Source organism: Carassius carassius, chromosome 38 (assembly GCF_963082965.1).
Source record: "Carassius carassius chromosome 38, fCarCar2.1, whole genome shotgun sequence".
Taxonomy (NCBI): domain Eukaryota; kingdom Metazoa; phylum Chordata; class Actinopteri; order Cypriniformes; family Cyprinidae; genus Carassius; species Carassius carassius.
The window spans coordinates 2975052-3001100 of record NC_081792.1 but is presented as its reverse complement, the minus strand read 5'-3'; the positions used below and the strand labels follow the sequence as shown (position 1 = coordinate 3001100).

The 26049-nt window shown below is 39.3% G+C and overlaps 9 non-coding genes across 9 annotated transcripts; all 9 read right to left on the bottom strand.

Moving 5' to 3' along the window:
* On the bottom strand, window positions 1-72 carry trnac-gca (transfer RNA cysteine (anticodon GCA)). Its single transcript has one exon. It is a non-coding gene; the product is annotated as a tRNA-Cys (tRNA).
* Window positions 73-697: 625 nt separating this feature from the next.
* Window positions 698-769, bottom strand: trnac-gca (transfer RNA cysteine (anticodon GCA)). Its single transcript has one exon. It is a non-coding gene; the product is annotated as a tRNA-Cys (tRNA).
* Window positions 770-955: 186 nt separating this feature from the next.
* Window positions 956-1027, bottom strand: trnac-gca (transfer RNA cysteine (anticodon GCA)). Its single transcript has one exon. It is a non-coding gene; the product is annotated as a tRNA-Cys (tRNA).
* A 333-nt stretch (window positions 1028-1360) lies between these two features.
* On the bottom strand, window positions 1361-1432 carry trnac-gca (transfer RNA cysteine (anticodon GCA)). The gene has a single exon. It is a non-coding gene; the product is annotated as a tRNA-Cys (tRNA).
* A 2957-nt stretch (window positions 1433-4389) lies between these two features.
* trnac-gca (transfer RNA cysteine (anticodon GCA)) lies at window positions 4390-4461 on the bottom strand. Its single transcript has one exon. It is a non-coding gene; the product is annotated as a tRNA-Cys (tRNA).
* Window positions 4462-4645: 184 nt separating this feature from the next.
* Window positions 4646-4716, bottom strand: trnac-gca (transfer RNA cysteine (anticodon GCA)). The gene has a single exon. It is a non-coding gene; the product is annotated as a tRNA-Cys (tRNA).
* Window positions 4717-11989: 7273 nt separating this feature from the next.
* trnac-gca (transfer RNA cysteine (anticodon GCA)) lies at window positions 11990-12061 on the bottom strand. Its single transcript has one exon. It is a non-coding gene; the product is annotated as a tRNA-Cys (tRNA).
* An 804-nt stretch (window positions 12062-12865) lies between these two features.
* Window positions 12866-12937, bottom strand: trnac-gca (transfer RNA cysteine (anticodon GCA)). The gene has a single exon. It is a non-coding gene; the product is annotated as a tRNA-Cys (tRNA).
* Window positions 12938-24536: 11599 nt separating this feature from the next.
* Window positions 24537-24608, bottom strand: trnae-cuc (transfer RNA glutamic acid (anticodon CUC)). Its single transcript has one exon. It is a non-coding gene; the product is annotated as a tRNA-Glu (tRNA).
* Window positions 24609-26049: the final 1441 nt, after the last annotated feature.

Below are 26049 nucleotides of genomic sequence, written 5' to 3'. Positions count from 1 at the left end.
AGGGGGCACCCAGATTTGAACCGGGGACCTCTTGATCTGCAGTCAAATGCTCTACCACTGAGATATACCCCCACAGACTCCCTGGATCATAGCCTCACACAAGATGACAGACTCACTTTTGAATAAAGTTTTTGGATATGACAAGCATGCCAGATACAAAAAAGAACCTCTCGAGAGGATGTGCCACTTAGTTACAATCACATACAGAATCTTTCTATATAGATATGTTTGCACTTATTCCTAATCTGCCAAATCCATAAGCGGCACTCGGATTTGAATCGTGGACCTCTTGATCTGGACTCAAATGCTCTACCACTGAACTATGCCCCCACATATTTGCAGAAAAATGCTCTTTCATTAAGCCATACCCCTACAGACTTCTGTGCTTCGAGCCAAAGACTAAGATAGATCCTACGATTTAACAATATCAAACATTGACTCCTTCACTGTAAACTCAGGTCTTTGGTTACTCCAAATCAGAATCAGCAACTCTACAACTCAAAACCTCCAAATAAGACAAGTCCAAAGGGGACACCCAGATTTGAACGGTGGACGACTTGATTACAGACTCACTTTGAAATCATGTCGTTGATTATGTCAAGCAAGCCAGAGCAATAAAACGCCGTGCCATTGAGATTTAAGAGCACAAAAAGGCAGGAAGATATGGCTACACATTTTCCTAACATGCCAAATCCAAAGGGGGCACCAGGATTTGAACCGGGGACCTCTTGATCTGCAGTCAAATGCTCAACCACTGAGCTATACCCCCACAGCCTCCCTGGATCATAGCCTCACACAAGATGACAGACTCACTTTTGAATAAAGTTTTTGGATATGACAAGCATGCCGGATACAAAAAAGAACCTCTCGAGAGGGTGTGCCACTGAGTTACAATCACATACAGAATCTTTCTGTATAGATACGTTTGCACTTATTCCTAAACTGCCAAATCCACAAAGGGCACCCGGATTTGAACCAGGGACCTATTGATCTGCAGTCAAATGCTCTACCACTGAACTATACCCCCACCACATCTTTGCAGAAAAATGCTCTTTCATTGAGCCATACCCCCACAGACTTCTGTGGTTAGAGCCAAAGATTAAGTTAGACCCTACGATTCAACAATATCAAACATTGACTGCTTCACTGTAAACTCAGGTCTTTGGTTACTCCAAATCCGAATCAACAACTCTACAACTCCAAATAAGACAAGTCCAAAGGGGACACCCAGATTTGAACTGTGGACGAGTTGATTACAGACTCACTTTGAAATCGTCGTTGATTATGTCAAGCAAGCCAGATCCAAAACGTAGACCTATTGATCTGCAGACAAATTCTCTGTTGTTGAGCTATAACCCAAAAGGGGCACCCGGATTTGAACCGGGAACCTCTTGATCTGCAGTCAAATGCTCTACCACCGAACTATACTCCCACATCTTTGCAGAAAAATGCTCTTTCATTAAGCCATACCCCAGACATGGGGACTTGTGACTTGGTGACTTGGACTCGAGTCGACTCGAGTCGCTATTTTTATGACTTGTGACTTGACTTGACAAAAAATAAAATACTTGAGACTTGACTCGGACTTGGAAGTTAAAGACTCAGGACTTGACTTGACTTGAGACACGATGACTTGAATGACTTGAGTGTTAATCACATTATGTTTTCAGTTTGAATATAAAATATATAAATTATTTTTTTTTTTAAATAAAATTGATTACTCAGCTGGAGCGCAGGCTGAGAATCGCGTTGTCATGACTGGACCAGGACACTATCATCAGTCATGCCCTCTCTACCTTACGCAGACCACGCCCACTTAGATCAGATATCACATCACATCACATCAACATCTCAGCTTGAGGGGTACCGAGGGTCATCGCTTTTGTCGTAAATAATTTGCGCCTAAAAATGCGTGGAAATCGCTAATTGCGCCGCTTTCTCCTTGTTTCCAAAGCGCTCGGGCAGTTGCGCCCCTGAGGCGTCGAGCGTGTCTCACCGCGTGCGTGTCACGACCGCGTTGCTTCCATTATGAGCGCGCATACCGGTGGCGCATACATGGTGGGATAGGCCACATCGTGCTCGGCTTGCAGACAAGACTCTCGAATCTTATATTTTGCAAGTGCAATACCTTGTAATAGAGGTAATGACTTACGGATGTACTCTGAGAGAGAGATTTTGTGTGTGTGTGTGTGTGTGTGTGTGTGAGAGAGAGAGAGAGAGAGACACACTCGTGCTTCACCTGATGAAGGAAACCCAAACTGAGTCTGACTCCAATCACAACCCCAACATTCAGAAACTAATTGACAAAAATCTGAAGTATAATTATGATGAAAAATGAAAAAATGAATTTGAGCTCCAAACCAAACTCCAGTGTTATTCGGCCCTAAACAGAACCACAAAACTGGCAAATTACTTATCACTAAAGCAATTAAAAGAAAGACAAATCCTTTCAAAATATCGACTCCGTGATCATGATTTGGAAATAGAGATTGGTAGACATAAAAGATCCTGGCTACCGAGAGAAGAGAGACTGTGCAAACACTGTGAGCTGAATCAAACAGAGGATGAGAAACACTTCCTTCTTGTCTGTCCCAAATACAGCACTACAAGAGAAACATTCTTCCCACAGTTTGAAGCTTTGAATCCTTCATTCTTGTCTCTAAATGACTCGGAGAAACTACTCTATATACTTGGAGAGAATGAGACGGCAGTCACAATAGCTGCTAAATATTTATACACCATACACACCATACGAAAGGGATAATTTATTATATTCAACTGTTTTATTTGATATTCTTAATTGTATATAATTACTATTATTAATATTAGAAATATCTGCTGCTGCTATTTTTATTGTATTTTATTGTAATCATATTTTATTCTGTATCTAAATGCTAAATTTGGCAATACTGTAACTCAAATGTCATGCCAATAAAGCAACTTAAACTTGAACTTGAGAGAGAGAGAGAGAGAGAGAGAGAGAGAGAGAGAGAGATAGAGAGAGAGAGAGAGAGAGAGGAGAAATGTAAGAAAGTTTAATGTTGTATGTAAACTGTGTTTGAGGGGAAGTTGTGGCCTAATGGTTAGAGAGTCGGACTTGCAATCGAAGGGTTGTGAGTTTGAGTCTCGGGCCGGCAGGAATTGTGGGTGCGTGCATGTAAAGTTCTCTCTCCACCTTCAATACCATGACTTAGGTGCCCTTGAGCAAGGCATTGAACCCCCAACTACTCCCCGGGCGCCGCAGCATAAATGGCTGCCCACTGCTCTGGGTGTGTGTTCACAGTGTGTGTGTGTGTTCACTGCTCTGTGTGTGTGCACTTCGGATGGGTTAAATGCAGAGCACGAATTCTGAGTATGGGTCACCATCCTTGGCTGAATGTCATGTCATGTCACGTTGTTTGAGAGAGAGAGAGAGAGAGAGAGAGAGGGGGGTGTTCAGAGAGGAGTCTGTTGGATGTTTAGCTGTTATTTGTTTTATGGACTCAATGTTGAAAATGTAAAACATTTCTGTTGGCAGAAGTGAAAAATAAATAATTTTATGAAGTTACAATTTTGTTTGATTACATGATGTATTTTACTGAACATGAGTATTTACAATGCAAATCCAAATTATTTTAATTTACTGTTACTTATATCTTGTCTTTTAACTTTATTAAGATCAGATTCTGCAGGTAAAATTACAATAATAAGGTGACTTGACTTGACTTACTACAGGACTTGACTTGACTTGACTTGACATAACTTGTGACTTGACTTGACTTGACTTGCCCAAGAAAAAAATACTTGGGACTTACTTGAGACTTGAAGGTTAAGACTTGAGACTTACTTGAGACTTGCACATGTGTGACTTGGTCCCATCTCTGCAGAAAAATGCTCTTTCATTGAGCCATACCCCCACAGACTTCTGTGCTTAGAGCTAAAGATTAAGTTAGATCCTACGATTCAACAATATCAAACATTGACTGCTTCACTGTAAACTCAGGTATTTGGTTACTCCAAATCTGAATCAACAACTCTACAATTCAAAACCTCCAAATAAGACAAGTCCAAAGGGGACACCCAGATTTGAACTGTGGTCGACTTGATTACAGACTCACTTTGAAATCATGTCGTTGATTATGTCAAGAAAGCCAGATCCAAAATGTAGACCTATTGATCTGCAGACAAATGCTCTGTTGTTGAGCTATAACCCAGTACTGCATGAGCACAAACCTCAAAAATGAACTTATGTCAAGGATTTGTTTATTCCTAATATGCCAAGCCCAAATTAGGCACATGGAATGAACCTGGGACCTCTTGATCTGCAATAAAACGCCGTGCCATTGAGATTTAAGAGCACAAAAAGGCAGGAAGATATGGCTACACATTTTCCTAACATGTCAAATCCAAAGGGGGCACCCGGATGTGAACCGAGGACCTCTTGATCTGCAGTCAAATGCTCTACCACTGAGCTATACCTCCACAGACTCCCTGGATAATAGCCTCACACAAGATGACAGATTCACTTTTGAATAAAGTTTATGGATATGACAAGCATGCCAAATACAAAAAGATCATATCGAGAGGATGCACCACTGAGTTACAATCACATAGAATCTTTCTATGTAGATATGTTTGCAATTATTCCTAAACTGCCAAATCCACAAGGGGCACCCGGATTTGAACCGGGGACCTCTTGATCTGCAGTCAAATGCTCTACCACTGAACTATAGCCCCACATCTTTGCAGAAAAATGCTCTTTCATTGAGCCATACCCCCACAGACTTCTGTGCTTAGAGCAAGATTAAGTTAGATCCTACGATTCAACAATATCAAACATTGACTGCTTCACTGTAAACTCAGGTCTTTGGTTACTCCAAATCCGAATCAACAACTCTACAACTCAAAACCTCCAAATAAGACAAGTGCAAAGGGGACACCCAGATTTGAACTGTGGACGACTTGATTACAGACTCACTTTGAAATCATGTCATTGATTATGTCAAGCAAGCCAGATCAAAATAGTAGACCTATTGACTTGCAGACAAATGCTCTGTCGTTGAGCTATAACCCGTACTTCATGAGCACAAACCACAAAAATGCCAAACTGCAATTAGGCACATGAAATGAACCTGGGACCTTTTAATCTGCAATCAAACGCCTTGCCATTGAGATATAACCCTGTACAGTATGAGCACAAAAAGGCAGGAAGATATGGCTACACATATACCTAACATTCCAAATCCAAAGGGGACACCCGGATTTGAACCGGGGACCTCTTGATCTGCAGTCAAATGGATTTGTTTATTCCTAATATGCCAAGCCCAAATTAGGCACATGGAATGAACCTGGGACCTCTTGATCTGCAATAAAACGCCGTGCCATTGGGATTTAAGAGCACAAAAAGGCAGGAAGATATGGCTACACATTTTCCTAACATGCCAAATCCAAAGGGGGCATCCGGATTTGAACCGGGGACCTCTTGATCTGCAGTCAAATTTTTTTTTTTTTTTTTTTTTTTTTAAGAAATTTCAATCAATAAAATACAATAGATTAAACACAAACAATAGAAAATACAGAACATTGTACATTACATATCTCTACATTACACATCTTTCCTTTACATAGATAATTTAAAAATCTCCTTCACTTCCTGGCAGCTTCCACATTAAATCATTTAAAACACAATAAACTTTTGGGGTAAAAACATCATAAAAAGAGTCTAACATATTTACACCTTTAAAGTACACATACAGTCTTTCAATATATAATTCTGTTTTTCTTTTAAATACCCTCCAAACATCCAACACAATTCTTTCCTTTTTAGCCACAGTTCTTCTGTCCCATATTGCACTTTTCATTAGCATTACACACAGATTAATGAAACTTTTGTTTTGACACTTTTTTTTCCCAACCAAACATCACAACTCTGTTTAATTCCATTACATTTTCATCCCACTCCTCAGTCACATCTTTAATTAAACATTTACATTTCCTTAAAAAGTCCTCTAGCTCTCTACAATGTAAAAACATAAAAAACACAAAAATCCCCTCTTCCTCTTCCTGGCACACTTTACACAGAGCATTTTCTTCCATTCCTATTTCATTTAAAATAACATCAGTAAAAACCACTTTATGCCTTATAAAATACTCCAAACATTCCAATTTTGTTTCCACACATTTCCCCGTCATGTTTCTCCATATACACTCTTTTTTTAAATCTTTGAATTTCTGCACCCAGTAACCATTTGCCATCGGCTCTTTAAAAACATCATCTCTAAAAGCACAATAAATCATTTTCACAGTACATTCCTTAAAATCATACAGTTTTTCCCCTAATTTCACATGAATACATTTCTCTTTTGGCTCTCCTTCCATACTTTCTATTCTTTTTATCCACTCTTTAGGTATTGCATTTTTAATGATTTCATATTTATTTTTATTACTTGTTCACTGTAACCCTCTTTTGCCTCCTCCATTGCATCTACAATAAATTGTGTAGGTAAAAACCCTTCTTTAAATTCATACAAAACATCTCTCACTCTTGTTATCCCCACTTCCATCCATTTCTTTAAAAAAATTCCTTTGTTTTGTTTTAAAATGTTTTGGTTTAAAAACAGAGGTTGATTTAAAATATTTTCTCTCCCATGTGGATCATACTCAAGTCTATCTAAAAATTTTCCCCAGGCACTAAACATTTCCCTATAAAACTCTGGTAAGCACTCTGTCATCCAATTCTTTGTTTTCATCCATAAAATCCCATCCCACCATGTTAAAATCCCCACATTTGTTTAAAAAATATTCCATTGTCTTTTTCCATGCAGTTTTGTGACCATCATCTAGATATTTTTTTACTATTTTAATTCTTAAGCTATTTTTTCTCTGTTCAACATTAATCCCATCCCTCCTTTCCCTACTTCTCCTATTAATGTACTATATGCAGTGTTGGGGAGTAACTAGTTACATGTAACGGCGTTACGTAATTTAATTACAAAATTATTGTAACTGTAATTAGTTACAGTTACTAAGAAAAAATGAGTAATTAAATTACAGTTACTTATGAAATTTTTAATGATTACAAAGGGGATTACATTTGAATATTTACACACATCCACATACAGATTTAACTGATGTCTTTCCCAAATTGCACTGACTATTTTGAGACATACCGTCCTAATAATTTCCGGGATGCGGAAATACAGTTTGGTTCGTAGAATCCAGTCATAAAAACGAAATGCCTAACGCGGACGGAATATGCCACATTTTGGATGACTAAATCAAAAGTAGGTCAGTACACTTGAATCAAAACATGACACGGACTAGTGTCTGTGAATATAAAGCCCCAAAAATGCAATATATGACTCTGTGGAAATCAGGTGCGGACTGGACACCGGGAGAACCGGGACAATTCCCGGTGGCCTGGCAGCCGATTTGGCCCGCTATTTAATATCATTATTGTATAATTGCCTGCCGAATGTACTAAAGCGATCCTTTGTGAATCCGCCATTTGATAATTAAATCTCTAATAAGTCATGAATTGTTAGTCATGACTCGCGCGCTCTCCGTGCCTCCGCCAAACGGTTTGGATCAGACTCAGAGTAATCAATGCGAGAGAGAGAGAGAGAGAGAGAGAGAGAGAGAGAGAATACAGTGGACTGCTGGAGCAGAGAAGCAGAACTCCTGTTCAGGGTTTCAGGTCAGTTTCATCTGTAAAGATGCTTTTTTGTCTTTGTTTTTTTTATTTATTTAATCAAGCAGCAGCACGTTGCTCATCAGTCATCACTCAAAATACTATATAAAGGACATCATTATTATCTGTTGTAATGTTACAGTAGTAATTTAGCTGAAAAAAATTCTGATTTTTTTTATAGGTTTAGGGGGAGCTACGACAGACAACAACACAACCCTTACGAAAATTAACATTTTAATATTTAACTATAAATCCAGAGAAAATGGTTACTATTGTTTAACTCTGATAACCAAAAATGTAAAATTATTTTACAAATGTATTTATTTAAAAATAAATACAAATCCATTTGCAAAAAAAAAAAGGTTATTTTACTTTTATATAGGCTAATAAAAGCATGTTAAACTTTTGTAAGGAAAAAACATGACTCGTGTACAGTATTAGGATTTTTCTATAAAGATATTGTAGTATTGTAGAGTATTGTATTGTAAAGATTAGTTTTGTTCAATCTTGAGTATTAAAGTCACGAGAGAGATGGATAACAGGGCAAAATTAAGAGACTGAAGAGAAAAATGGAAATGAAGGTGCAGTTCAGGAGAGAACTTTTAATTATTTAGCATGTCCCCAAATTAAAGATTTAAACCTTTTTTTATGTCAGGTCCAAACAAAAAATAGTTTTGTCCATGAACAGGTTTGTATGAGTTTGAATTTTCCAGTCTGAATTTTTTCCCAGTCCGCCCCTCCTGTAAATGAATGGCAAAGACATGTTTTCATTTACTACACATAGGTCTACTGAAGCTCGCAGTGTTTTCAACCTCTGCCGCCTCAATATTCCTCATAATTCCTAAAACTGCTCTGTGTCACTTCATGTGCATTTTACTTATTTTAGGAAAACTATCATCATATACAAAGAGACAGCAGTTTAAAAAAAACACCAATATTTCAGGAGTTTATTACACAGAATACGTCACATGCTTATTAGATAACTGTATTTAAGTTGATGTATATGCTTTTATTTATTGTTCTTTAATTTTCACAAATTTATAAAAGTAATCAAAAAGTACTCAAAAGTAATTAGTTACATTACTTTAATAAAGTAATTGAAAAAGTTACACTACTATTACATTTTAAACAGGGTAACTTGTAATCTGTAACCTATTACATTTCCAAAGTAACCTTCCCAACACTGACTATATGCAATTCTTGACGGTTTACTATTCCATAAAAAATCTAAAAAACATTTTTTCAACCTTTTCTCCACCCACATTGGCATAGCAGTCACATATAAAACATACCACAGCTTTGACACCATTAACACATTTAATATTAAAACCTTCCCTTTTAAACTTAATGTCCTCAATTTCCAAAAATGTAACCTTCTTTCAATACCTCCTACTATTTCTTCCCACATTTTTTCTTTAACATTCCTTTCTTCTTTTCCCATTAGAACACCTAAAATCCTTATTTCTTTTGTTTCTTTAAAATGAAATTACTCTGTTAAAACAGTCACTCCTCCAAATCTCATATATATAGTTTTTTCTTCATTTATCTTACCTCCTGATCCCCTACAAAACATCTGTACTACTTCCATTACTTTATTAACACTCTCTATATCTTTAACTATTATTGTCGTATCATCTGCATATTGAAATATTTTTTCATTTCCCCCACTTCCTTCAATGTTTATCCCTCTTATGTCTTCGTCTATTTTAATAGCTAATCCCAATGGTTCTGCAACTAAAGAATATAAAAGCGCTGATAATGGACATCCTTGTCTTATTGATCTAGTAATTTTAAAACATTCAGTTAAAAAACCATTACACTGTATTCTTGTTATTGCTCCCTAATATAAAATTGTAATCCACTTGATAAAATTTTCCCCAAACCCGTACCTTCTTAAAATTCCAAATAAATATTCATGCTCCACTCTATCAAAAGCCTTTTCGAAATCCAAACTAATAACATATCCTTTTTTGTTTTTTTCTTTCATATATCTTATCCCATCTATTATACTTAAAGTTGTGTCCGCTATATCTTTCCCTTTAACTCCATACACTTGATTTGTTTCAATGATGGTTGGCATTACCTCTTTCAATCTGTTGGCTAAAACTTTTGTTAAAATTTTCAGATCTGTATTCAACATTGTAATTGGTCTATAATTTTTTAAGTCTACTTTATCTCCTTTTCTTTTATATATCAACTTTAATAATCCCATCCCCATTCTCTGATTCATTTCCTCTTTTTTAAAGATCTCTTCATATACTTCTTTTAAAATACTGGTTAAAAAATCTTTAAAAACAATATAAAATTCACTCCCCAAACCATCTATACCTGGACTTTTATTTTTGTTTAATTCACTTATTGTTCTTTTTATCTCTTCTTCTCTTATCTCTTCATCACACTATTTTTGTCTACTTCTCCTACTGTTGTTTTTATTTGCTTAAGTAACTCCAATTTCTCTTCTTCCTTCAACCCCTCAGTACTAAACAGGTTCTCATAATATGCTTTTACTTCTTTTAATATTTCCTCATTTGTTTCCACCACTACACTATTTTTTCCTCTTATTTCTTTAATCATTCCAGCTTTCCCTCTTATTTTTTCTAGATCAAAGAAAAACTTTGTACATTTTTCTCCCTCCAAAGTATATTTAGCTTTACTTATTAGTCTTGCGCCTTCATATTTTTTCTCTTCCATTTCTTTCAATATTCCCTCCAGTTCTTTTATTTTTTGTATATCTTTCCCATTCTCATTGAATTCCTTTTCCAATTTTTCTCTTATTTCTCTCTCCTTCTTCCTTTTACATATCTGTATTAATTTGCAATACTTTATTGTGAATTTTTTAACTAAATATTTAACATTTTCCCACCATATCCTTTTATCTTCACTGTACATTTCATTCTCCTTTTCTTTTTCAATAATTTCTTTAATACTTAAAACATACTCCTCATTCTTCAAAACCTCTACATTTAAAACCCATACACCCGGCCTTCTTTTCACTGAACTCCAGTCTACTTGCAAAAAAATTGGTTTATGGTCACTTAAGCTTGATTCTTCATATTTAATGTTACCGATAAATCCTTCAATGTGCCTTGTACACAAAATAAAATCAATCCTTGTCTTACACATAAAATTCCCTACTAATTGCCTCCTTGAATATTCTTTCTTTTTTTCATTTCTTTCTCTCCATACATCAATCATATTATTTTCTTCCATTAATAATTTCAGTTCTTTTCTTCCTTTATCATTTTTAAAAACCATTCCCTCACCCATTTCTAATTTACTGAAAACGGTATTAAAATCACCCATCATAATAACTTCTTTATGCTTTTTTAAAAAATCTCGTAATACATTAAAATATTCCTTCTTTTCATTCTCTACAGTCGGTGCATGAATATTAACTACAATAACTTTTTTCTCCTCATACTCCATTTAAACCGCAATACATTTCCCATCTACGTCATTATATATTGTTTTACATGATACCCCACAGTTTTCTTTTATTAAAATCGCAACTCCTCTTCTAAGCCTCCCATCACCATTGTTATATAAAATCTCTCCGCTCCACCTTTTCCTTATTTCAGTCATGTACTCTTCCCTCCAGTTAGTTTCTTGTAATAAAATCACATCCTCTCCTTTACACATTTCTTTCACCTTTTCAAATTTACCCATGTCCATCAATCCCCTTGCATTAAAAGTAACACAAATTAAAACCATTAAAATAAATAAAAATAAATACATAAAAAACATTATTTTCCATCTTCTCCCTCCAGCCCTCTTAACACTTCATATCGGTAAACTCACTTTTATCACTGTAAACTCAGGTCTTTGGTTACTCCAAATCCGAATCAACGACTCTACAACTCAAAACCTCCAAATAAGACAAGTCCAAAGGAGACACCCAGATTTGAACTGTGGACGACTTGATTACAGACTCACGTTGAAATCATGTCGTTGATTATGTCAAGCAAGCCAGATCCAAAACGTAGACCTATTGATCTGCAGACAAATGCTCTGTCGTTGAGCTATAACCCTGTACTGCACGAGCACAAACCTCAAAAATGAATTTCTGTCAAGGATTTGTTTATTCCTAATATGCCAAGCCCAAATTAGGCACATGGAATGAACCTGGGACCTTCCTAAAAGGCAGGAAGATATGGCTACACATATTCCTAACCTGCCAAATGCAAAGGGGGCACCCAGATTTGAACCGGGGACCTCTTGATCTGCAATAAAACGCCGTGCCATTGAGATATAACCTCGTACAGTATGAGCACAAAAAGGCAGGAAGATATGGCTACACATGTTCCTAAAATGCCAAATCCAAAGGGGAATACGGATTTGAACCAGGGACCTCTTGATCTGCAGTCAAATGCTCTACCACTGAGCTATACCCCCACAGACTCCCTGGGTCATAGCCTCACACAAGATGACAGACTCACTTTTGAATAAAGTTTATGGATATTACAAGCATGCCAAATACAAAAAAGATCCTCTCGAGAGGATGCACCACTGACTTACAATCACATAGAATCTTTCTATATAGATATGTTTGCACTTATTCCTAAACTGCCAAATCCATAAGGGGCACCCAGATTTGAACCAGGGACCTTTTAATATGCAGTCAAATGCTCTACCACTGAACTACACCCCCACATCTTTGCAGAAAAATGCTCTTTCATTGAGCCATACCCCCACAGACTTCTGTGCTTAGAGCCAAAGATTAAGTTAGATCCTACGATTCAATAATGTCAAACATTGACTGCTTCACTGTAAACTCAGGTCTTTGGTTACCCCAAATCCGAATCAACAACTCTACAACTCAAAACCTCCAAATAAGACAAGTCCAAAGGGGACACCCAGATTTGAACTGTGGACAACTTGATTACAGAATCACTTTGAAATCATGTCGTTGATTATGTCAAGCAAGCCAGATCCAAAACGTAGAACTATTGATCTGCAGGCAAATGCTCTGTCGTTGAGCTATAACCCCGTACTGCAAGAGCACAAACCTCAAAAATGAATTTATGTCAAGGATTTGTTTATTCCTAATATGCCAAGCCCAAATTAGGCACATGGAATGAACCTGGGACCTCTTGATCTGCAATCAAACGCCGTGCCATTGAGATATAACCCCTTACAGTATGAGCACAAAAAGGCAGGAAGATATGGCAACACATATTCATAACATGCCAAATCCAAAGGGGGCACCCGGATTTGAACCGGGGACCTTTCCATCTGCAGTCAAATGCTCTACCACTGAGCTATACCCCCACAGACTCCCTGGATCATAGCCTCACACAAGATGACAGACTCACTTTTGAATAAAGTTTTTGGATATGACAAGCATGCCAGATACAAAAAATAGCCTCTCGAGAGGATGTGCCACTGAGTTACAATCCCATACAGAATATTTCTATATAGATATGTTTGCACTTATTCCTAATCTGCCAAATCCATAAGCGGCACTCGGATTTGACCTTGGATCTCTTGGTCTGCACTAAAATGCTCTACCACTGAACTATGCCCCCACATCTTTGCAGAAAAATGCTCTTTCATTAAGCCATACCCCTACAGACTTTTGTGCTTCGAGCCAAAGATTAAGTTAGATCCTACGATTCAACAATATCAAACATTGACTCCTTCACTGTAAACTCAGGTCTTTGGTTACTCCAAATCAGAATCACCAACTCTACAACTCAAAACCTCCAAATAAGACAAGTCCAAAGGGGACACCCAGATTTGAACTGTGGACGACTTGATTACAGACTCACTTTGAAATCATTTTGTTGATTATGTCAAGCAAGCCAGATCCAAAATGTAGACCTATTGATCTGCAGACAAATGCTCTGTCGTTGAGCTATAACCCGTACTGCATCAGCACAAACCTCAAAAATGAATTTATGTCAAGGATTTGTTTATTCCTAATATGCCCAAAGGAGGCACATGGAATGAACCTGGGATTTCTTGATCTACAATGAAACGCTGTGCCATTGAGATATAACCGCATACAGTATGAAGATACAGTTACACATATTCCTAAAATGCCAATTCCTAAGGGCGCACCGAGATTTGAAACGGGGACCTCTTAATCTACAGTCAAATTCTCTACCACTGAACTATACCCCCACAGACTCTCTGGACCATAGCCTCACACAAGATGACAGACTCAATTTTGAATAAAGTTTTTGGATATGACAAGCATGCCATATACAAAAAAGAACCTCTCGAGAGGATGTGCCACTGAGTTACAATCACATACAGAATCTTTCTATATACATATGTTTGCACTTATTCCTAATCTGCCAAATCCATAAGCGGCACCCAATTTTGAACCAAGGACCTCTTGATCTGCACTCAAATGCTCTACCACTCAACTATGCCCCCACATCTTTGCAGATAAATGCTCTTTCATTAAGCCATACCCCTACAGACTTCTGTGTTTAGAGCCAAAGATTAAGTTAGATCCTACGATTCAACAATATCAAACATTGACTCCTTCACTGTAAACTTAGGTCTTTGGTTGACAAATGCTCTGTTGTTGAGCTATAACCCCGCACTGCCTGAGCACAAACATCAAAAATGAATTTATGTCAAGCCCAAATTTGGCACATGGAATGAACCTGGGACCTCTTAATCTGCAATCAAACGCCGTACCTTTGAGATATAACCCTGTACAGTATGAGCACAAAAGGCAGGAAGATATGGCTACACATATTCCTAACATGCCAAATCCAAAGGGGCATCCGGATTAGAACCGGGGACCTCTTGATCTGCAGTCAAATGCTCTACCACTGAACTATACCCCCACATCTTTACAGAAAAATGCTCTTTCATTGAGCCATACCCCCACAGACTTCTGTGCTTAGAGCCAAAGATTAAGTTAGATCCTACGATTCAACAATATCAAACATTGACTGCTTCACTGTAAACTCAGGTCTTTGGTTACTCCAAATCAGAATCGGCAACTCTACAACTCAAAACCTCCAAATAATACAAGTCCAAAGGGGACACCCAGATTTGAACTGTGGACGACTTGATTACAGACTCACTTTGAAATCATGTCGTTGATTTTGTCAAGCAAGCCAGAACCAAAATGTAGACCTATTGATCTGCAGAAAAATGCTCTGTTGTTGAGCTATAACCCCGTACTACATGAGCACAAACCTCAAAAATAAATTTATGTCAAGGATTTGTTTATTCCTAATATGCCAAAGCTCAAATTAGGCACATGGAATGAACCTGGGACCTCTTGATCTGCAATCAAACACCGTGCCATTGAGATATAACCCTGTAAAGTATGAGCAAAAAAAGGCAGGAAGGTATGGCTACACATATTCCTAACATGCAAAATTCTAACGGGGCATCCGGATCTGAACCGGGGACCTCTTGAGCTGCAGTCAAATGCTCTACCACTGAGCTATACCCCCACAGACTCCCTGGATCATAGCCTCACACAAGATGACAGACTCACTTTTGAATAAAGTTTTTGGATATGACAAGCATGCCAGATACAAAAAAAGAACCACCCGAGAGGATGTGCCACTGAGTTACAATCACATACAGAATCTTTCTATATAGATATGTTTGCACTTATTCCTAATCTATTTAACTTGATTTATTTCAAATGAGTGCAATATTGTTAATGGAAACACCTCTACTGTACAAAGCACGCTCAGTAGAGTCCATTCATGTAAGTTTGGTCACATAATACTGTAGAATTTGCATAAAAATGTATGTCCACGGGAGCACTACGGAAGTCCCGCTGAATAAATTGTAAATGGACATTTTTAAAAAAAAAAACTCACATTTGCCATTTATTCAGCACACCCTTCCTAATGGTTCCCTGGACAGATAAATTTTAGCGATTTCGTGGTTGAAGTCTCATCAGCTGTACTCTGCAAGCTGTACTCTGCATAGAGAAAATGTTGGATTATGGTTAATTTCACCACAAGTGGTGCATTTTACCAAAATGTCACAAATTTTAGGCAATAAAATAGAAAGTTGCCTACGTGCTGGAATGTACAAAACCGATGACAAACATATGGTCAGACATACATACAGGGCCTTTCTTTAGAATAAATCAATCAGGGGGCCTCTCCTCTCTAGGGAGGCATTAAAATCATAAGGAAAAGTTTGACTATTGTGGAACCGCACCATATAGTGTATATAAGGAGATACCAAATAACATTCGAGAGATTTCCTTGCAAGGACTCTCCGCGTTGTTTTCCATAAAATAAAGTCTTTTCTTCTGAGAGAAAACCACTGACTGAGTGTGATTATTCTGTGAACCGGTAGACGAAACTACATCAGCAACTTTGCGGATTAAAAATTGGTCTCACTTTCATTATTAACCTCACAATATGTCAATTTTGTACCTTGACAGACCGACGATAGGCAGTTTTTCATGTCCCTTGAATGCATGCAACACTATTTATTTCTGTAAACCACACTGGCCAGTTTATGGAAAGTGGCCCACAAGCTTGTGCCCAGTTAAAGCTGGCCAGTTCCCATATGGTCTAGCAGTTAGGATTCCTGGTTTTCTCCCATGCATTTCTCCCGGTATGGAAAAGCTTGAACTTTTTTGCTTCCCTCCTCAAAATGCCAGCACATCTTCCTTCACCAGAAGTTACTTTTTATGACAGCAGTAGAGCTACAGAACCCTGATAGGTTGAGGTTCCGATGTCTATGGGGAGTCATGTAACATGCTTCGGTATTGCCATTCATCACACAAGCTCTCGGATAAGCTGGGCAATTATCAGGGCTTACCTCCTGATAACAAGGTGAGAATAAGCAGACAGCAATCCTTGCCATAGTCACATCTAAAACCAACAACTCTGTAGCAATCAGGGGTCTATACTATTGGTGGGCCAGTGGCGCAATGGATAACGCGTCTGACTACGGATCTAAAGATTCTGGGTCCGACTCCTGGCTGCAGGCTGGTTATATTGCAGATAATGGTTGCAATGTGTGTTTTCAGATGCAAGACAAAAGTATTTTCACCTGGACAAGAGCTTAATTACCAGTTCAAGGTATCAATCCAGCAATCACAGGAATCTACCCAAATAAACTGAACCCCCAGGGTGAGTAAAAAAAAACAGCAATACCGAAGCATGTTACGCTTACAGAAGTGACTTTTTGGCCAGCAGTAGAGATACAGGACCGTGATATGTCGAGGTTCTGTCTAGCACTTTGTCCCTTCGATAGCTCAGCTGGTAGAGCGGCGCACTGTAGGTTGGAGTGTTGGCAATCCTTAGGTCGCTGGTTCGACTTTGGCTCGAAAGAGGTCTTTTTTTCAAGTGCTCACCATTTTTTGGTTTGGAGCTGGCTTTCTAACAGCTGTAAGCAGAGCTTTAATTCACAATCCACAATTGGAAGCCAAAAGAGCTTTTCCGGGGGTTCGACTCCGGCTCGAAGGAGGTCTTTTTTTCAAGTGCTCACCATTTTTTGGTTTAGTAGCTGGCTTTCTAACAGCTGTAAGCAGAGCTTTAATTCACAATCCAAATTTGGAAGCCAAAAGAGCTTTCCCTGACCGGGAATCGAACCCGGGCCTCTGCGTGAGAGCGCCAAATCCTAACCACTAGACCACCAGGGAGGGGCTGGTGGGCTTACCTCCTGATAACAAGGTGATAATAAGCAGACAGCAATGCTTGCCACTGTCTCATCTAAAACCAACAAGTCTGTAGCAATCAGGGGTCTTTACTATCGGTGGGCCAGTGGCGCAATGGATAGCGCTATGGATCTGACTATGGATCAGAAGATTCTAGGTTTGACTCCTGGCTGGCTCGCTCTGTGCTTGTTTTTCTCCGGCTTATTTTTTTGTTGTGTGTTTTTTCTCTTCTCCAAAATCCAGGAGAAAGGGCAAATCTTCAGGCATTCTTCTTTTTTTCCAAAAAAGACATATTCTGCACACCCTTTCCGATGTCTAGGGAAGACACGGACATGCTTCGGTATTGTCATTCGTCTCACAAGCACTCGGCTTTTAAAGGGGAAATAAACTGCAGGCTGGCAGCCAGTTGATCTTTGAATGAACAATTTCATTGCTACTCTGTAACTGCTTCATTACTTTGAAGGGTGTAATGCCATGTTGTTTTGATGTCACAGGCTTGCCATTTTGAAGCCTTATCACTAATTGCCACCTGGACATTGAGAATAAATTGTAATCTGCATTAAACTGAACGAGCAAATAATCAGCAACTTTGCGGATAAAAGATTGGTCTCACTTTCATTATTAACCTCACAAAATGTCAATTTTGTACCTTGACAGACCGATGATAGGCAGATTTTCATCTAGATAACGGTTGCAATGTGTGTTTTCAGATGCAAGACAAAAGTATTTTCACCTGGACAAGAGCTTAATTACCAGTTCAAGGTATCAATTCAGCAATCACAGGAATCTGCCCAAAAAAGCTGACCCCCCGGGGTGAGTAAAAAAAACAGATCCCTTGAATGCATACAACACTATATAATTCAGAAAACCGTCCTTTTGGATAATTCTTGTTTTGCCAAATTATTATCACATTGTTACAGTCGCATACCTAAAGCAACAGGCCACTACAAGATCCTGCACCCACACTGACCACATGTATGGAAAGTGCGCCACTGGCCAGTTTTAGGTGTCCAAATCCCATATGGTCTAGCGGTTAGGATTCCTGGTTTTCGCCCGGGTTCGACTCCCGGTATGGGAACGCATGCTTGTTTTTGCTTCCCTCCTCAAAAATCCAGCACATCTTCCTGCACCAGAAGTGACTTTTTGGCCAGCAGTAGAGCTACAGGACCGTGATATGTCGAGGTTCTGTCTAACACTTTGCCCCTTCGATAGCTCAGCTGGTAGAGTGGAGGACTGTAGGTTGGAGTGTTGGCAATCCTTAGGTCGCTGGTCTAATGTGTTTTTTTTCTCTTCTCCAAAATCCAGAAGAAAAGGCAAATCTTCAGGCATTCTTCTTTTTTTCCAAAAAAGACATATTCTGCACACCCATTCCGATGTCTAGGGAAGACACGGACATGCTTCGGTATTGCCATTCGTCTCACAAGCACTCCGACAAGCTCGGCGATTAAAGGGGAAATAAACTGCAGGCTGGCAGCCAGTTGATTTTCGAATGAACAATTTCATTGCTACTCTGTAACTGCTTCATTACTTTGAAGGGTGTAATGCCATGTTGTTTTGATGTCACGGGCTTGCCATTTTGAAGCCTTATCACTAATTGCCACCTGGACATTGAGAATAAATTGTAATCTGCATTAAACTGAACGAGCGAATAATCAGCAACTTTGCGGATTAAAAATTGGTCTCACTTTCATTATTAACCTCACAATATGTCAATTTTGTACCTTGACAGACCGAAGATAGGCAGATTTTCATCTAGATAACGGTTGCAATGTGTGTTTTCAGATGCATGACACAAGTATTTTCACCTGGACAAGAGCTTAATTACCAGTTCAAGGTATCAATTCAGCAATCACAGGATCATAATATAGATGTACTCTGTTTGACAGAAACCTGGCTAAAACCTGATGATTACATTATTTTAAATGAGTCCACCCCCCAAGATCACTGTTATAAACATGAGCCGCGTCTAAAAGGCAAAGGTGGAAGTGTTGCTTCAATTTATAACAACGTTTTCAGGATTTCTCAGAGGGCAGGCTTCAAGTATAACTCGTTTGAAGTAATGGTGCTTCATATAACATTATCCAGAGAAACAAATGTTAATGATAAATCCCCTGTTATGTTTGTACTGGCTACTGTATACAGACCACCAGGGCACCATACGGACTTTATTAAAGAGTTTGGTGATTTTACATCCGAGTTAGTTCTGGATGCAGATAAAGTTTTAATAGTTGGTGATTTTAAAATCCATGTTGATAATGAAAAAGATGCATTGGGATCAGCATTTATAGACATTCTGAACTCTATTGGGGTTAGACAACACGTTTCAGGACCTACTCATTGTCAAATATCATACTCTAGATTCAATACTGTCACATGGAATTGATGTTGATGGTGTTGAAATTATTCAGCCAAGTGATGATATCTCAGATCATTATTTAGTTCTGTGCAAACTTCATATAGCCAAAATTGTAAATTCTACTTCTTGTTACAAGTATGGAAGAACCATCACTTCTAACACAAAAGACTGCTTTTTAAGTTATCTTCCTGATGTAACCAAATTCCTTAGCATATCCAAAACCTCAGAACAACTTGATGACGTAACAGAAACTATGGACTCTCTTTTCTAGCACTTTAAATAAAGTTGCTCCTTTATGCTTAAGGAAGGTTAAGGAAAACAGTTTGACACCATGGTATAATGAGCATACTCGCACCCTAAAGAGAGCAGCCCGAAAAATGGAGCGCAGCTGGAGGAAAACAAAACTAGAGGTATTTCGTATTGCTTGGCGGTAAAGTAACATATCCTACAGAAAATCATTAAAGACTGCTAGATCCGATTACTTTTCTTCTCTTTTAGAAGAAAACAAACATAACCCCAGGTATTTATTCAATACAGTGGCTAAATTAAAAAAAAATAAAGCCTCAACAAGTGTTGACATTTCCCAACACCACATCAGTAATGACTTTATGAACTACTTTACTTCTAAAATCGATACTATTAGAGATACAATTGCAACCATTCAGCCGTCAGCTACAGTATCACATCAGACAGTGCACTATAGACCCCCTGAGGAACAGTTCCACTCATTCTCTACCATAGGAGAGGAAGAATTGTATAAACTTGTTAAATCATCTAAACCAACAACATGTATGTTAGACCCTATACCATCTAAGCTCCTAAAAGAGGTGCCTCCAGAAGTCATAGATCCTCTTCTGACTATTATTAATTCCTCATTGTCATTAGGATATGTCCCCAAAACCTTAAAACTGGCTGTTATTAAGCCTCTCATCAAAAAACCACAACTTGACCCCAAAGAACTAGTTAATTATAGACCAATCTCGAATCTCCCTTTTCTGTCCAAGATACTAGAAAAGGTGGTATCCTCACAATTATATTCCTTCTTAGAGAAAAATGGTATATGTGAGGATTTCCAGTCAGGATTTAGACCGTATCATAGTACTGAGACTGCTCTCCTTAGAGTTACAAATGATCTGCTCTTATCATCTATTAGTTTTATTGGATCTTAGTGCTGTGTTTGACACAATAGACCACAACACTCTTTTGCATAGACTTGAACACTTTGTTGGCATCAGTGGAAGTGCATTAGCATGGTTTAAATCGTACTTATATGACCGCCATCACTTCGTAGCAGTGAATGAAGATGTATCCTATCGATCACAAGTGCAGTATGGAGTACCTCAAGGCTCAGTACTAGGGCAGCTACTCTTCACGCTTTATATGTTACCCTTGGGAGATATCATCAGGAAACATGGTGTTAGCTTTCACTGTTATGCTGATGATACTCAGCTCTATATTTCTTCGCAGCCCGGTGAAACACACCAATTTGAAAAACTAATGGATTGCATAGTCGATATAAAAAACTGGATGACGAGTAATTTCTTACTGCTAAATTCTGAAAAAACAGAGGTGTTAATTATAGGACCTAAAAACTCCACTTGTAATAACCTAGAACACTGTCTAAGACTTGATGGTTGCTCTGTCAATTCTTCGTCATCAGTTAGGAACCTAGGTGTGCTATTTGATCGCAATCTTTCCTTAGAAAGCCCCGTTTCTAGCATTTGTAAAACTGCATTTTTACATCTCAAAAATATATCTAAATTACGGCCTATGCTCTCAATGTCAAATGCAGAAATGTTAATCCATGCATTTATGACCTCAAGGTTAGATTATTGTAATGCTTTATTGGGTGGTTGTTCTGCACGCTTAGTAAACAAACTACAGCTAGTCCAAAATGCAGCAGCAAGAGTTCTTACTAGAACCAGGAAGTATGACCATATTAGCCCGGTCCTGTCAACACTGCACTGGCTCCCTATCAAGCATCGTATAGATTTTAAAATATTGCTTATTACTTATAAAGCCCTGAATGGTTTAGCACCTCAGTATTTGAATGAGCTCCTTTTACATTATAATCCTCTACGTCTGCTACGTTCTCAAAACTCAGGCAATTTGATAATACCTAGAATATCAAAATCAACTGCGGACGGCAGATCCTTTTCCTATTTGGCGCCTAAACTCTGGAATAACCTACCTAACATTGTTCGGGAGGCAGACACACTCTTGAAGTTTAAATCTAGATTAAAGACCCATCTCTTTAACCTGGCATACACATAACATACTATAATGCTTTTATTATCCAAATCAGTTAAAGGATTTTTAGGCTGCATTAATTAGGTAAACCGGAACCGGAAACACTTCCCATAACACCCTAAGTACTTGCTACATCATTAGAAGAATGGCATCTACGCTAATATTTGTGTTTCTCTCTTGTTCCGAGGTCACCGTGGCCACCAGATCCAGTCTGTGTCCAGATCAGAGGGTCACTGCAGTCACCCGGATCCAGTACGTATCCAGACCAGATGCTGGATCAGCACCTAGAAAGGACCTCTACATCCCTGAAAGACAGCAGAGACCAGGACAACTAGAGCCCCAGATACAGATCCCCTGTAAAGACCTTGTCTCAGAGGAGCACCAGGACAAGGGCACAGGAAACAGATGATTCTTCTGCACAATCTGAATTTGCAGCATCCTGGAATTGAACTACTGGTTTCGTCTGGTCAGAGTAGAACTGGCCCCCCAACTGAGCCTGGTTTCTCCCAAGGTTTTTTTTTCCTCCATTCGGAGTTACGGTTCCTTGCCGCTGTCGCCTCTGGCTTGCTTAGTTGGGGTCACTTCATCTACAGCGATATCGTTGACTTGATTGCAAATAAATGCACAGACACTATTTAAGTGAACAGAGATGACATCACTGAATTCAATGATGAACTGCCTTTAACTATCATTTTTGCATTATTGACACTGTTTTCCTAATGAATGTTGTTCAGTTGCTTTGACGCAATGTATTTTGTTTAAAGCACTATATAAATAAAGGTGACTTTGACTTTGACAGGAATCTGCCAAAAAAAACTGAACCCCCGGGGTGAGTAAAAAAAAAAACAGATCCCTTGAATGCATACAACACTATTTAATTCAGAAAACCGTCATTTTGGATAATTCTTGTTTTGCCAAATTATTATCACATTGTTACAGTCCCAGACCAAAAGCAACAGGCCACTACAAGATCCTGCGCCCACACTGACCACATGTATGGAAAGTGCGCCACTGGCCAGTTTAAGGTGTCCAAATCACATATGGTCTAACGGTTAGGATTCCTGGTTTTCACCCAGACGGCCCGGGTTCGACTCCTGGTATCGGAGCGCATGCTTCTTTTTGCCTCCTTCGACTCTGGCTCGAAGGAGGTCTTTTTTTCAAGTGTTCACCATTTTTTTTTGGTTTGGAGCTGGCTTTCTCGCAGCTGTTAGCAGAGCTTGAATTCGCAGTCCACAATTGGAAGCCAAAAGAGCTTTCCCTGACCGGGAATCAAACACAGGCCGCGGCGGTTAGAGCGCCGAATCCTAACCACTAGACCACCAGGGAGGGGCTGGTGGGCTGGTGGGCTGGCAGGCTTAACTCCTGATAACAAGGTGAGAATAAGCAGACAGCAATGCTTGCCACTGTCACATCTAAAACCAACAACTCTGTAGCAATCAGGGGTCTTTACTATTGGTGGGCCAGTGGTGCAATTGATAGTGCGTCTGACTACGGATCAGAAGATTCTAGGTTTGACTCCTGGCTGGCTCGCTCTGTGCTTGCTTTTCTCCGGCTTATTTTGTTGTTGTGTTTTTTTTCTCTTCTCCAAAATCCAGAAGAAAAGGCAAATCTTCAGGCATTCTTCTTTTTTTCCAAAAAAGACATATTCTGCACACCCTTTCCGATGTCTAGGGAAGACACAGACATGCTTCGGTATTGCCATTCGTCTCACAAGCACTCCGACAAGCTCGGCGATTATAGGGGAAATAAACTGCAGGCTGGCAGCAAGTTGATTTTCGAATGAACAATTTCATCGCTACTCTGTAACTGCTTCATTACTTTGAAGGGTATAATGCCATGTGGTTTTGATGTCATGGGATTGCCATTTTGAAGCCTTATCACTAATTGCCACCTGGACATTTAGAATAAGTTGTAAACTGAGTTAAACTGAAGGAGCGAATAATCAGCAACTTTGCCGATTAAAAATTGGTCTCACTTTCATTGTTACCCTCACAAAGTCATTTTTGTACGTTGACAGAGTGACAATAGGCATTTTTCCTCCAGATAACGGTTGCCGTGTGTGTTTTCAAATGGATGGCAGACGTATTTTCACCTGGAAAAGAGCTTAATTACCAGTTCGAGGTATCAATTCAGCAATCATAGGAATCTGCCCAAATAAACTGAACTCCCGGGGTGAGTAAAAAAAACAGATCCCTTGAATGCATACAACACTATATAATTCAGAAAACCGTCCTTTTGGATAATTCTTGTTTTGCCAAATTATTATCACATTGTTACAGTCGCAGACCTAAAGCAACAGGCCACTACAAGATCCTGCGCCCACACTGACCACATGTATGGAAAGTGTGCCACTGGCCAGTTTAAGGTGTCCAAATCCCATATGGTCTAGCGGTTAGGATTCCTGGTTTTCACCCAGGCGGCTTGGGTTCGCCTCCAGGTATGGGAACGCATGCTTCTTTTTGCTTCCCTCCTCAAAAATCCAGCACATCTTCCTGCACCAGGTTGGAGTGTTGGCAATCCTTAGGTTGCTGGTTCGACTCCGGCTCGAAGGAAGTCTTTTTTTCAAGTGCTCACCATTTTTTCGGTTTGGAGCTGGATTTCTCGCAGCTGTTAGCATAGCTTGAATTCGCAGTCCACAATTGGAAGCCAAAAGAGCTTTCCCTGACCAGGAATCGAACCTGGGCCGCGGCAGTGAGAGCGCCGAATCCTAACCACTAGACCACCAGGGAGGGACTGGTGGACTGGTGGACTGGTGGGCTGGTGGACTGGTGGGCTGGTGGGCTGGTGGGCTGGTGGTCTTACCTCCTGATAACAAGGTGAGAATAAGCAGACAACAATGCTTGCCACTGTCACATCTAAAACCAACAACTCTGTAGCAATCGGGAGTCTCTACTAACGGTGGGCCAGTGGCGCAATGGATAACGTGTCTGACTACGGATCAGAAGATTCTAGGTTCGACTCCTGGTTGGCTTGCCCTGTGCTTGTTTTTCTCAGGCTTATTTTGTTGTTGTTTTTTTTTCTTCTCCAAAATCTAGAAGTAAAGGCAAATCTCCAGGCATTCTTCTTTTTTTCCAAAAAAAAACATATTCTGCACACCCATTCCGATGTCTAGGGGAGACACGGACATGCTTCGGTATTGCCATTCGTATGTCAATTTTGGACCTTGACAGACCGACGATAGACAGTTTTTCATCCAGATAACGGTTGCAATGTGTGTTTTCAGATGCATGACACAAGTATTTTCACCTGGACAAGAGCTTAATTACCAGTTCAAGGTGTCAATTCAGTAATCACAGGACTCTGGCCAAAAAACTGAACCCCCGGGGTGAGTCAACAAACATGACCCTTGAATTCATGTAACACCATTTATTTCTGTAAACCACACTGGCCAGATTTAATGAAAGTGGCCCACAAGCTTCTGCCCAGTTAAAGCTGGCCAGTTCCCATATGGTCTAGCAGTTAGGATTCCTGGATTTCTCCCATGCAGCCAGGGGTCGACTCCCGTGATGGGAAAGCTTGATCTTTTTGCTTCTCTCCTCAAAAAGCCAGCACATCTTTCTGCACCAGAAGTGACTTTTTGGACAGCAGTAGAGCTACAGAACCCTGATAGATTGAGGTTCCGATGTCTATGGGGAGTGGCGTAACATGCTTCGGTATTGCCATTCATCACACAAGCACTCCGACAAGCTCGGCGATTAAAGGGGAAATAAACTGCAGGCTGGCAGCCAGTTGATTTTCGAATGAACAATTTCATCACTACTCTGTAACTGCTTCATTACTTTGAAGGGTGTAATGCCATGTTGTTTTGATGTCACGGGCTTGCCATTTTGAAGCCTCATCACTAATTGCCACCTGGACATTGAGAATAAATTGTAATCTGCATTAAACTGAACGAGCGAATAATCAGCAACTTCGTGTATAAAAAATTGGTCTCACTTTCATTATTAACCTCAAAATATGTCAATTTTGTACCTTGACAGACCGATGATAGGCAGATTTTCATCTAGATAACGGTTGCAATCTGTGTTTTCAGATGCATGACACAAGTATTTTCACTTGGACAAGAGCTTAATTACCAGTTCAAGGTAAGGTTCAACTCAGCAATCACAGGAATCTGCCCAAAAAAACTGAACCCCCGGGGGGAGTAAAAAAAACAGATCCCTTGAATGC